At 36.3% G+C, this 13,035-nt stretch overlaps 1 pseudogene; it reads right to left on the reverse strand.

The window, feature by feature from the left end:
• Positions 1–8,209: 8,209 nt before the first annotated feature.
• Positions 8,210–11,597, reverse strand: LOC122891004 (annotated as a pseudogene).
• Between the last annotated feature and the right edge of the window lie 1,438 nt (positions 11,598–13,035).

The following is a 13,035-nucleotide window of genomic DNA, read 5'->3' on the forward strand; positions in this document are numbered from 1 at the left end:
CCAAAGAGGCTGCACCAACTTGCATTTCCACCAACAGTGGAAGAGGGTTCCCCTTTCTCCACATCCTCTCCAACACATGTTGTTTCCTGTTTTGTTAATTTTGGCCATTCTAACTGATGTAAGGTGATATCTCAATGTGGTTTTAATTTGAATCTCCCTGAGGGCTAATGATGATGAGCATTTTTTCATGTGTCTGATAGCCATTTGTATGTCTTGATTGGAGAAGTGTCTGTTCATATCTTCTGCCCATTTTTTTGATGTGTTTGCCTGTTTCGTGTGTGTTGAGTTTGAGGAGTTCATTATAGATCCTGGATATCAACCTTTTGTCTGTACTGTCATTTGCAAATATCTTCTCCCATTCCTTGGGTTGCCTCTTTGTTTTTTTGACTGTTTCCTTTGCTGTGCAGAAGATTTTGAGTTTGATGAAGTCCCAAAAGTTCATCTTCGCTTTTGTTTCCTTTGCCTTTGGAGACATATCTTGAAAGAAGTTGCTGTGGCTAATATCGAAGAGATTATTGCCTATGTTCTCCTCTAGGATTCTGATGGGTTCCTGTATCACATTGAGGACTTTTATCCATTTTGAGTTTATCTTTGTGTACGGTGTAAGAGAATGGTCAAGTTTCATTCTTCTACATATAGCTGTCCAGTTTTCCCAGCACCATTTAGTCAATGTGATACAACAAATTAATATGAGAAGAGAGAAGAACCACATGGTCCTCTCAATTGATGCAGAAAAAGCATTTGACAAAATCCAGCATCCGTTCCTGATTAAAACGCTTCAAAGTATAGGGATAGAGGGAACATTCCTGAACCTCATCAAATCTATCTATGAAAGACCCACAGCAAATATCATCCTCAATGGGAAAAAGCTTGCAGCCTTCCCATTGAGATCAGGAACAAGACAAGGATGCCCACTTTCACCACTCTTGTTCAACATAGTATTAGAAGTCCTAGGAACAGCAATCAGACAACAGAGAGAAATAAAAGGTATCCAAATTGGTAATGAAGAAGTCAATCTCTCTCTCTTCGCAGATGACATGATTCTTTATATGGAAAACCCAAAAGACTCCACCCCCAAACTACTAGAACTCATACAGAAATTCAGCAACGTGGCAGGATACAAAGTCAATGTGCAGAAATCAGTGGCTTTCTTATACACTAACAATGAAAATACAGAAAGGGAAATTAGAGAATCGATTCCATGTACTATAGCACCAAGAACCATAAGATACCTGGGAATAAACCTAACCAAAGAGGTAAAGGATCTGTAATCAAGGAACTACAGAACACTCATGAAAGAAATTGAAGAAGACACAAAAAGATGGGAGACCATTCCAAGCTCTTGGATTGGAAGAATAAACATTGTTAAAATGTCTATACTGCCTAGAGCAATCTATACTTTTAATGCTATTCCGATCAAAATTATACCGGTATTCTTCAAAGAGCTGGAGAAAATAATCCTAAAATTTGTATGGAATCAGAAGAGACCCCGAATCGCTAAGGAAATGTTGAAAAACAAAAATAAAACTAGGATCATCACGTTACCTGATTTCAAGCTTTACTACAAAGCTGTGATCACCAAGACAGCATGGTACTGGCATAAAAACAGACACATAGACCAGTGGAACAGAGTAGAGAGCCCAGATAGGGACCCTCAATTCTATGGGCAAATAATCTTTGACAAAACAGGAAAAAAATATACAGTGGAAAAAAGACAGTCTCTTCAATAAATGGTGCTGGGAAAACTGGACAGCTATATGCAGAAGAATGAAACTCGACCATTCTCTTACACCGTACACAAAGTTAAACTCAAAATGGATAAAAGTCCTCAATGTGATACAGGAACCCATCAGAATCCTAGAGGAGAACATAGGCAGTAATCTCTTCGATATCAGCCACAGCAACTTCTTTCAAGATTTGTCTCCAAAGGCAAAGGAAACAAAAGCGAAGATGAACTTTTGGGACTTCATCAAAATCAAAAGCTTCTGCACAGCAAAAGAAACAGTCAAGAAAACAAAGAGGCAACCCAAGGAATGGGAGAAGATATTTGCAAATGACAGTGCAGACAAAAGGTTGATATCCAGGATCTATAATGAACTCCTCAAACTCAACACACACAAAACAGATAATCATATCAAAAAATGGGCAGAAGATATGAACAGACACTTCTCCAATCAAGACATATAAATGGTATCAGACACATGAAAAAATGTTCATCATCACTAGCCATCAGGGAGATTCAAATTAAAACTACATTGAGATATCACCTTACACCAGTTAGAATGCCCAAAATTAACAAGACAGGAAACAATATGTGTTGGAGCGGATGTGGAGAAAGGGGAACCCTCTTCCACTGTTGGTGGGAATGCAAGTTGGTGCAGCCTCTTTGGAGAACAGTGTGGAGATTCCTCAAGAATTTAAAAATAGAGCTTCCCTATGACCCTGCCATTGCACTAATGGGTATTTACCCCAAAGACACAGATGTAGTGAAAAGAAGGGCCATCTGTACCCCAATGTTTATAGCAGCAATGGCCATGGTTGCCAAACTATGGAAAGAACTAAGATGCCCTTCAATGGATGAATGGATAAGGAAGATGTGGTCCATATACACTATGGAGTATTATGCCTTCATCAGAAAGGACGAATACCCAACTTTTGTAGCAACATGGTCGGGACTGGAAGAGATTATGTTGAGTGAAATCAATCAAGCAGAGAGAGTCAATTATCATATGGTTTCACTTATTTGTGGAGCGTAACAAAAAGCATGGAGGACATGGGGAGTTAGAGAGAAGGGGGTGGGGTAAATTGGAAGGGGAGGTGAATCATGAGAGACTATGGACTCTGAAAAGCAATCTGAGGGGTTTGAAGTGGCGGTGGGGTGGGAGGTCGGGGTGCCAGGTGGTGGGTATTATAGAGGGCACGGATTGCATGGAGCACTGGGTGTGGTGAAACAATAATGATACTGTTATGTTGAAAATAAATAAATAAAACAAAAATTAAAAAAAAATAAGGGTTTATACAATGTCTTTCCAAGCTTGGTGGGCAAGATGATATGATCTTAGTAATGTTAATGATTCAGGCTAGCCATAATTTTATCTGCTTTCTTAACAATAGATGCAGGGGATTAATTGAATGGATAAACAAAAGGTACCATGGAGTTTTGTGTTCTCAAGACACCAGCATTAACCTGTAGTCCAAATTAGGGCATAATTTAGATACAATATTTCAGTGATTAGGGCCTGAAATCAGAGCAGAAAAATAATAGAAGAGTTTAAATTTTTATAATAATCCATAACTGCACAAGGACAAGAAACTTAACAGTTGGGTAACAAGGAATAACAATTTCTCAATAGCAATATTTTTTCTCCAATTGTAGGGAAAATATTAAAAGTTCATTGTGTTGATTTAGACTGGGGCTGAGGTCTCTATCCTTCTACACCATAAGAGATGTCAGGCTTGCCTTTTTGTTTTGTATCTTCTCAAAGAATGGCGACATAGAACACCTGACCATGATTAGAGTCATTACCATTTATTCATTCAATAATTACTTTTTAGATGTTTATTATGTGTTGGGCTTAAGCTTTGTTTTGGAGAATACAAAGTTGCTAGTGAGAGCTGTATGTGTAATTTTCCTTTTACAGCAAAGGGTGAGAATTCTACATTATTTTAGACATCTCAGATTCATTTTCTCATATCTGATACAAGCAACATACCCTTCATCTCATTCATCTTCTTATTCCCTGCAATGATCTGGAAAGACATCTCTAATATTCAATTTATATTCATTATTTAAGACTTATATTTAGTTTCTACTGTAGCCAGGATCAGCGGAGTAAGTGCCCTTCGCTCTGGGGTTCCAAAGAGACAGGTTTGGCCACTCACTGCTGACAAAATACAAAGGCAAAGGAATTCATGTTGGTGAAACAAGAAAGGAATTTATTTCAGTGACACTAACTCAAGGAACACAGTGGACTAGCATCTCAAAGACTGTGTCCAAAGTATCAAAGTGCCAAAGTCCTCCCAGACATACAAGGGAGATGTGGGAAATGTGAGCTGGTAGGGTCAGGCAGGCAGTAAATTGAAATTGATCATTGTCTTGGAGATATTCTTATGGAGTCTTGCTGACTGGACAGTTCTTATTGCTTGAGAGGTTAATTTCAGTTCCCATCAGGAGATGTTTTGTCCTCAGGGTCTTTCCCTGTGTGAAGTGATAAACTGGAAAGAAGAATTTAATTAATTAGAAAGTTTGAGGTCACAATGGAGGTAGCTGAAATCCTCTTTCACTACTTAATCCTAGAGCTCCATAAATCATATAAATAGTTCAAGTCAAGGGGAAATTGGGATTATTTAATAATCTTAAATTGTTAGAGACTCTTTGAAGAAAAATTTAAAATATTTTACTATTCCATTGGGAGATGTGAAATTATTCAAGTTATATGATTAAGGAATACAGAGTGCACACTGAAGAAGGAGACTGATAGAGCTGCTACTTTAAATTCCAAAAGTATTAATCTATTCATGATAAAATTCAAGAACTTGAAGAATGTATCATAAATATGACAGTATATTTTTGCAATAACACTTATATGATGTTTATGTATGGGCCAAAATATTATTTAAAATTATATATTATGGGGAAACTGTTATTACATCCAGAGATCTAGAAAATTGCTTTAATATATATGACCTCATCTTCACCTGATTATGTAAGGGTGGAAGTATAACTTTCCCTTTACTGTTGGCTGAGACCATGCTGTAATAAAAGACAGATTAACTGGAGAAAAACAGAAGTTTAATAACATCTATACTTCCTGTATACATGGGTAAGATTTAAGAAAACTGAATAACTCTTTGAAATGGCCCAAGGCCACTACTTTAACATCTTCAACCAAAGACAAAAGAAGTTGTCTTGTCTGGGGTGGAGAGGGAGCCAGTTGTGGGAAATTATCAGGCAAAGGGTAGTGAATGAGGGTATGGTTATTACACAGGTTTACATCATTGCCTTCTCCTTTGATAAGAATTTCTAGAGACAGGATCATCCTCACTTCCTGGCACAGAGAGGTACACCCTTCTAAATGGAGATTTCTCTTATAAATGTAAATGTCTTGGGAAAAGTACCCTCTCAGTTTTCAGAACTGTATCTTTGTTATTTCTTAAAGAAGAAGAAGAAGAAGAAGAAGAGGTCGTCAAAATAATACCATACCACAGAGGCACATTTTGGGGTGTTATAGTCTGCTCTCTTAGTTATCTCTGAAAAGACCCTGTTTCCAAATAAGGTCATATCTATATTGAGGGGAGAATGCACTTCTGAAGGGCACTTTGCTAAGTAGTACAGTACCCAAATGAAATACTATCAATAACAGTTTTAAATAATAACATACCTCCGATGAGCATAGCACTTTATATGCTTTCAGTATTTTTAGCAGAATCTGCTTTTTTATCAATGTCACCAGCACACTATAAGGGCATTTGCATGAGTTGTATTTCCCACAATGCCAGCTTTATTCGTCATAAAGCAAGGTGGGATTACAAATTCAATGACATTTCAGTACACATTTAATTTGGCTTCATAAAAGCCAAACAAAGCAAATCACAATACAAAGTTATATAGCAAACAAGATACAACAAGGTGTTACAGGATTTTTTTTCTCCTTTGGTACCATGGTTCTTGATCACACCACTTTGAAGAATGAAGAGGTAGACCAGACAGAGTGGTGGTCAGCAAAACAAGGTTTATTGAGTGACAGTAAAGAGGCAGTACAAAAGAGGGAGTGGACCTGCTGAGCAGGGACCCTACATGAGTCTCTATCCATGGGATCATGACCTGAGCTGAAAGCAGGCACTTAACTAATTGAGCCACCCAGGCATCCCTGAAGGCAGATTTTAGGATGAACTTCCTGGAATGACCTCAAAGCAGCTTCACAAAATTAACTCTCCAGGAGAACTCCTCCTCAGGAATCTAGTGCTATTGCTAGAAAATTTAGGGTCATTTGAACCTGCTATGATCTACTCCAGCAATGTAGATGCTTAACTATAACAATGCATAAAGTTTGTATCTTTTGTGAATGTATCTGATTGGCAGAACTAAAATTAACTTTAGATTCCTAGCTTCAAGGACAGCTGAAAATGTAGCCTTTGCAGCCTTTGGATATAGATAGACATATTTGACAGAGTTTGGAAAACACAGAATGTGTAAGTTCATAATAAAACACTGGTACAGTACTGATGTGCAGAAGAGTAGTCTAAATTACTCACATCAACATATCAAATAAACATTATTGTCATCCTCAATTAGCAGATGGAATACCACATAAAGTACTCTGCAAGGACAGTTTTCCAAGAGACACTGTTGTGATGTATAAAGCCAAATTACTTTTAAGTAAATTGCATGTGACTGGCTTTATGACATTTAATTAAAACTAACATTATTTAAGATAATAATCATTGTTTTAATTTATTAAGCCCTGGGAGGTACCAGGCATGTTTGTTAGCCTTTGTAAGCCTTGTCTAAATAAATATTTACAACTACCCTCTGAGGAAAATTCCTACTATTCTCTTTAATTTTTGATCAGAAAACTGACTCATTGAGAGTTTAATTTGTCTGAGGTCACACACATAGAATTCTGTTTCTGGGGACTATATAGAATCAATGATGGAGTACATGAGCTGCTACGGATATCTGAAGGGAGCCATATCAAGGAAGACATTGATATGTGCTAAGTAAATGACACTGTTTAAAAAATGTTATTTTTAAGTAGCATTGTGATTTTTCACTATTGCCTATATGAAAATATCTCAAGAAAACATTAAAGTGTGTTACTCATGGACATCTAATCATAGGGTTCCATCCGGCACCTTAATGATTAAAAGATAGAATTTTGCCCTAGAGTGTCCACAGTGGAGATCCTGGGAGGTAGACCTAAGAGAAAAGAAAGTTTCTAACTGTTGAGTAAGAAGTTTAAAAGTTGCTACCATTGTTGAAGAGATATAACAATTTCTGTCCATGGTTCTGAAAAATTAGGCATCCTGGAAAACCCAGTCATAGAAAATTATTCAAACAAGCTATTAGAGCAGAGCAATGATAATTTCAAGCAGGAGATATCAACAATTTAGATAGGAATAGGTTTTTTGAGATCTCCATCCTTTTGTTGATTAATTTAACAAAATTTTAGTAAATGATGGCATTATGGTAAGCCCTTTGGTAGGCAATAATGAACAAAGTATCCCATTTTCTGGCAAAATGTTCATAGTCTGTGAAGATCTAGCATCGAGAAAGATGACATTTTAGTATATGGTGAAACTTCTAATCATATAGATAAGCATACTGTATCACAAAACTCATGTAATCCTATTTGACTATAAATTACAGCAATACAAAGCCAATTTTATAGATGGAGCAAAGAGAGCAATGCGAATTTGAGGACTTCAGCATTGGAGATCTACCATCAGACAGAGTGGTATAGGGCATGATGAACACCAAAGAGATCCAATTATTTAAGTGTATAAAGACTTACTGTGACTCAAATCAGACTGACGTATTATCTATCAGTGAGAGAATCAGTTGTTAATCCCATATTCTATGGTTACGGCTGCAGTTGCTATGGATAACTCAGTGCTCAATCCAAAAATGACAGAAACTCTTGCCAATAAGAGATGATATTATCATACAGGCATATGTTACATCTGAGATTACCAGTGGAAGAGTTTGGGATTCTAAGCTTCTTTAGTGAAAGCAATTTTCTGCATTTAAGTTTAGGGATTAAGCTTAATTCCAAAAGAGTAGTTGTCTTCTGAATTTTTAATTTCCTAAAATACATTATTTTGGAGAGAAATCCCCATAAACCAAGCCTAGCATTTTAGATGAGCTTATTTAGTACTCTTGTGAATGAAAGTGATTTTGTGGGAAAAATAGCATCCTATTCTGACATTCTAAGATTTTTTTATATATGTTCATGTTGCAAGATTTCTCATCTCCCCCAATAATTGGTACAATGGCTACTTTGGGGGGAACAGCTTTGATCTGAATCACTGTTCAGATGCATATTGGCCATATACACATTATTTGTTTCCTATTAATATCTGTCTCATTCTTTAAAAGGAGGAGAAAGCATATTCCCTTAAAGGGATTGTTAATATCTTGTTGGGGGGTAGGTAAAAGGTTGAACAGAGTTTAAAATATACAATGTTGCTCTTTCATCTGGTTATTGTGTCATGAGGCACAATGAGCAGCAAAATCTCCAAGTGACACCCTGTACTGGTGGTGTGGGAAGTCCTGAATGGGAATCAGTGCCAGTGTCAGAAGTTTCTGGAGATGGTAGAGCTGAAGATCAGCTTGAAGAACTACAACCCACAGAAGGACAAATGCTTCTCAGGCACATTCAGGCTCAAGTACACTCATCTCAATAAATCCTAGTGCTAATTAAAAAAAAAAAAAAAGAAATACAATATCCATATGAGAAACACTGGTATTGGTTTTATAACATAACTTTTTTTCTGTGCATAATAAATTGAATCAATAAAATCAGCTTCTCATGGAAAGCATAAAAGAGAAGTAATGACTCCTTTCAGTTTTCTCTTTCTATCCACATTATTCCCATTCACTTCGCTCACTGTAAGACCTGTCATTTGCAATCATTATTCTCTTTGCCCAGGACATCCATTTAATTATATTTTTTACTTTTAGTTGGAATTCTTATTGCATTATTGCAAATGTTGTGAGCCGTCCTATATTTTATATTCATATGGCCCTGGGTATATGTTTTTATAAAAGATTAATAATTCCATACCTAAATGTCTACCTTTTTATCTGTTGCTCAAAATCTTATAAGGGGGTGATAGTCTATTCTAATAATCCAAATGGCTAGTGCATGCCTGCAATGTAGTTGTTTTCAAAGTCTTTTCAGAAATAACATCTGAATGATTTTCCCTACAAGAATTAGGAGGAAATTATAAGAGACCCTTAATCTCAGGAAACAAACTGAGGTTTGCTGGGGAGTGGGGAGGGAGGCATAGGGTGGCTGGGTGGTGGACATTGGGGAGGGTATATGCTATGGTGAGTGCTGTAAATTGTGTTAGACTGGTGATTCACAGACCTGTACCCCTGAAGCAAATAATGCATTATATGAATAAAAATACAACAACAAAGGCAAAGAAGACACAGAATGTGGAGAGCTGAAAAAAAAACTTGATCATTTGTTTCTATAAAGCATTAAAAAGTACAATGGGTAAGAAAAAGGAAGGAGGAAGATATTATATTTGTGAGTTTTCTATTCTGCTTATAGTAAGCTGTTAATATCCACATAATAGGTATTAAATATTGTTATTGGTTTTTCTTTTAGTTTACCTAGTTTGTGCATGAACTTAATTTGTCAAATATATCCAGTGTTTCCTAATGTAAGTCGATAAATTCCTGAAAAAGTCTTAGAAATCTAGACTGTGGTCATTGATATAAATGCCTTCAAAATAGATCTGAGATAGTAATAGATATGGTGCGGTAGCAGGTTAAACGGAGTGTAATATGGATGAATGATCCACAATGCTGTTTGAGGGTAAAGGGAGCCTTGCTAGAGAGTCTTAGAGAGTATCATAATCCTATTCTCAAAAACCTTTCTTACTGGGGACCTGGGTGGCTCAGTCATTAAACATCTGCTTTCAGCTCAGGTCAAGATCACAGGGTTCTGGGACTGAGCCCCATATCAGGCTCCCTGCTTGGCAGGAAGCCTGCTTCTTCCTCTTCCACTACTCCTGCTTGTGTTCCCTCTCTCACTGTGTCTGTCTCTGTCAAATAAATAAATAATAAATAAATAATGTATACATACATACATTATATATATTTTTTTAAAAAGCAACATTCTTACTGAAGAAATACTGTGACTTTTTTTTTTCAATTTATTTGTTTTTAGAAAAACAGTATTCATTATTTTTTCACCACACCCAGTGCTCCATGCAAGCCGTGCCCTCTATAATACCCACCACCTGGTACCCCTAACTCCCACCCCCCTGCCACTTCAAACCCCTCAGACTGTTTTTCAGAGTCTATAGTCTCTCATGGTTCACCTCCCCTTCCAATTTACCCAAATTCCCTACTCCTCTCTAACGCCCCTTGTCCTCCATGCTATTTGTTATGCTCCACCAGTAAGTGAAACCATATGATAATTGACTCTCTCTGCTTGACTTATTTCACTCAGCATAATCTCTTCCAGTCCCGTCCATGTTGCTACAAAAGTTGGGTATTCATCCTTTCTGATGGAGGCATAATACTCCATAGTGTATATGGACCACATCTTCCTTATCCATTCATCCGTTGAAGGGCATCTTGGTTCTTTCCATAGTTTGGCGACTGTGGCCATTGCTGCTATAAACATTGGGGTACAGATGGCCCTTCTTTTCACGACATCTGTATCTTTGGGGTAAATACCCAGGAGTGCAATTGCAGGGTCATAGGGAAGCTCTATTTTTAATTTCTTGAGGAATCTCCACACTGTTCTCCAAAGAGGCTGCACCAACTTGCATTTCCACCAACAGTGGAAGAGGGTTCCCCTTTCTCCACATCCTCTCCAACACATGTTGTTTCCTGTTTTGTTAATTTTGGCCATTCTAACTGGTGTAAGGTGATATCTCAATGTGGTTTTAATTTGAATCTCCCTGAGGGCTAATGATGATGAGCATTTTTTCATGTGTCTGATAGCCATTTGTATGTCTTGATTGGAGAAGTGTCTGTTTATATCTTCTGCCCATTTTTTGATGTGTTTTGATGTGTTGCTCATAGGAGCAACAGAAGTATTCAGAATAGCCACTCCTTTAATCTTTTCTTTTGCAGAAGGGTTGGCATTCATGAATATGTAGCTTCCATAAGAGATGGAAATGACAATCATGTGTGAGGAACATGTAGAAAATGCCTTTTTTCTCTGACTGGCAGAGGAAAGTTTCAGAATTGTTCTAATGATGAACATGTAGGACAAAATTATTAATGTCAGAGTGAAAAGCAGAATCACTATGGCAGAATAAAAACCGATCACTTCTAAGAGCCATGTGTCTGAGCAAGATAATTGCAAGAGGGGAAAATAATCACAAGCAAAGTGATCAATGGCATTGGAGCCACAGTAATCTAACTGGAGAAAAAGAATAGTGGGAAGATATTTAAGAATGCTGCCAGCCAAGCACAGAAGACAAGTAAAACGCAGACTCTTTTGTTCATGATGGTGGTATAATGCAAGGGTTTACAGATGGCAACATAGCGGTCATAGGACATGGCAGTTAGAAGGTAAAACTCAGTTATTCCCATGAAGATGAAGAAAAACAGCTGAGATGTACAATTATTGTATGAGATCGTCTTGTCTCTGGTGATAATTGTGCCCAGAAATCTAGGAATACAGACAGTTGTAAAGGATATTTCTAATACAGAGAAGTTCCTGAGGAAGAAATACATGGGGGTCTGCAGATGGGAGTCAGTCAAGGTGAGAGTAATGATGGTCAAATTACCAGTGACACTTAATATATATATGTAATAATTAAGAAGAGAAAAACATAATCTCCAGCTGTGGGTCATCTGATAGCCCTAGAAGAATGAATTCTGTGGGTACTGTGCGGTTTTTCATTGCTGATCCTTTCTTCCCCCCTGTAAAGGGGAAACTGTATGTTCCCCTATAGGACATAAAAAGTTAAAACATGATTGAAGTTAGAGTACAGAATCTTAAAAATATCCACAGTGATGAATAATCTATGAAACCCAAAACAAATGTTTTCCTTCAGCAACTCTCCAATTTCTACTGGGCCTCACGTTCAAGTAATACATATTATTTGAAGTTAAATACTGATTTCTTTTTGTTGAAAATGCACTGTCAGGGGCCATGAATAAAAAAGTCTTATGCTAACTTTTAAGCAGAAGCTACTTATTTTGATGTTTTAAAAAATAATATTCTAATTTTTCTTGAAAATATTTAGCTCCTTTTATTAAAAAAACATGAAAATATTCTAATTGATATTTTTCTTTTCCTCAATATTATAAAAACTAGTCTGGATTATGGATAATCTAAATACAGGGTTTCAAATCTGACAGGGGTTATTTGGGCCCACCTCCACATTTCATATTTGGAGACCTACATAGTTTAGGAAACTTCCACAAGTTTACACAATTAGTCACCATAGTATTCATCTCACTGTACAATGTGCATGTTTATCCATGGAATGTTGGTATTCCCTCATAAATTACTTTCTTAAGAGTTTGGTTGATGCTATCACACTCTTACCATTTTTTTTTTTGCTTTATTGATAAAAAGATCAGAAGGACAATAAGGTAACCTTCTATTAGTAAATTAAATAGTTGCCTAGAGTAGTTGAAATCATTCAATGCATAATCCTTTTCTTTTCCTTTTTCTTTCTTTTTTTTTTTAATTATAGAATACTGCTATGGAAAATGAACAAATGGATGGTCAAAATAACATCAACTAGGAAGCAGATATTCCTTCCAATTTTAAATATAATCCTGTGTATGTGACAGAGTACATTTTTAAATTAGGTAAAAATGAACAATCAAAGATTTATTTCTGTGTTCCTGCTTTAGGATTTTATTAATAGTCTCTTGATAGTAGGCAATTATTTATTTTTTAATATTTAAATGGTTGTAAATCCACAAACATATATGCAAACATGATCTTTAAAACATTTAAGTAAAATGAAGATTCCATATATTATATTGAAGAATAAAAAATTTACTTTCTTCTTGATTCTTCTTGATGACCTAGTCTCAAATTTTAATAACTGATTTGCTTAAACATTTACACAATTTCAGAGTGGGTAAATTGAGGTAACAAAATATTTGGTTTCTACTGTGCTCTTAAAACAAGTGTGTTGATTTAACTTTTTCATGGTTCTTAGGGATTATAATTCTCTTTGACTCGCAATTTCCTTCATTCCTGATATAAAATGCTGACAATATTTTATTATAATTCAACTCATTCTTGCTTTTCATCTCTCTCTCAAACTCTACATACAATTCAGTTACACCTAGGTTGACTAGTACTTTCCCATTTGCCT

This window comes from Neovison vison, chromosome 12, assembly GCF_020171115.1.
Source record: "Neovison vison isolate M4711 chromosome 12, ASM_NN_V1, whole genome shotgun sequence".
NCBI classification, from domain to species: domain Eukaryota; kingdom Metazoa; phylum Chordata; class Mammalia; order Carnivora; family Mustelidae; genus Neogale; species Neogale vison.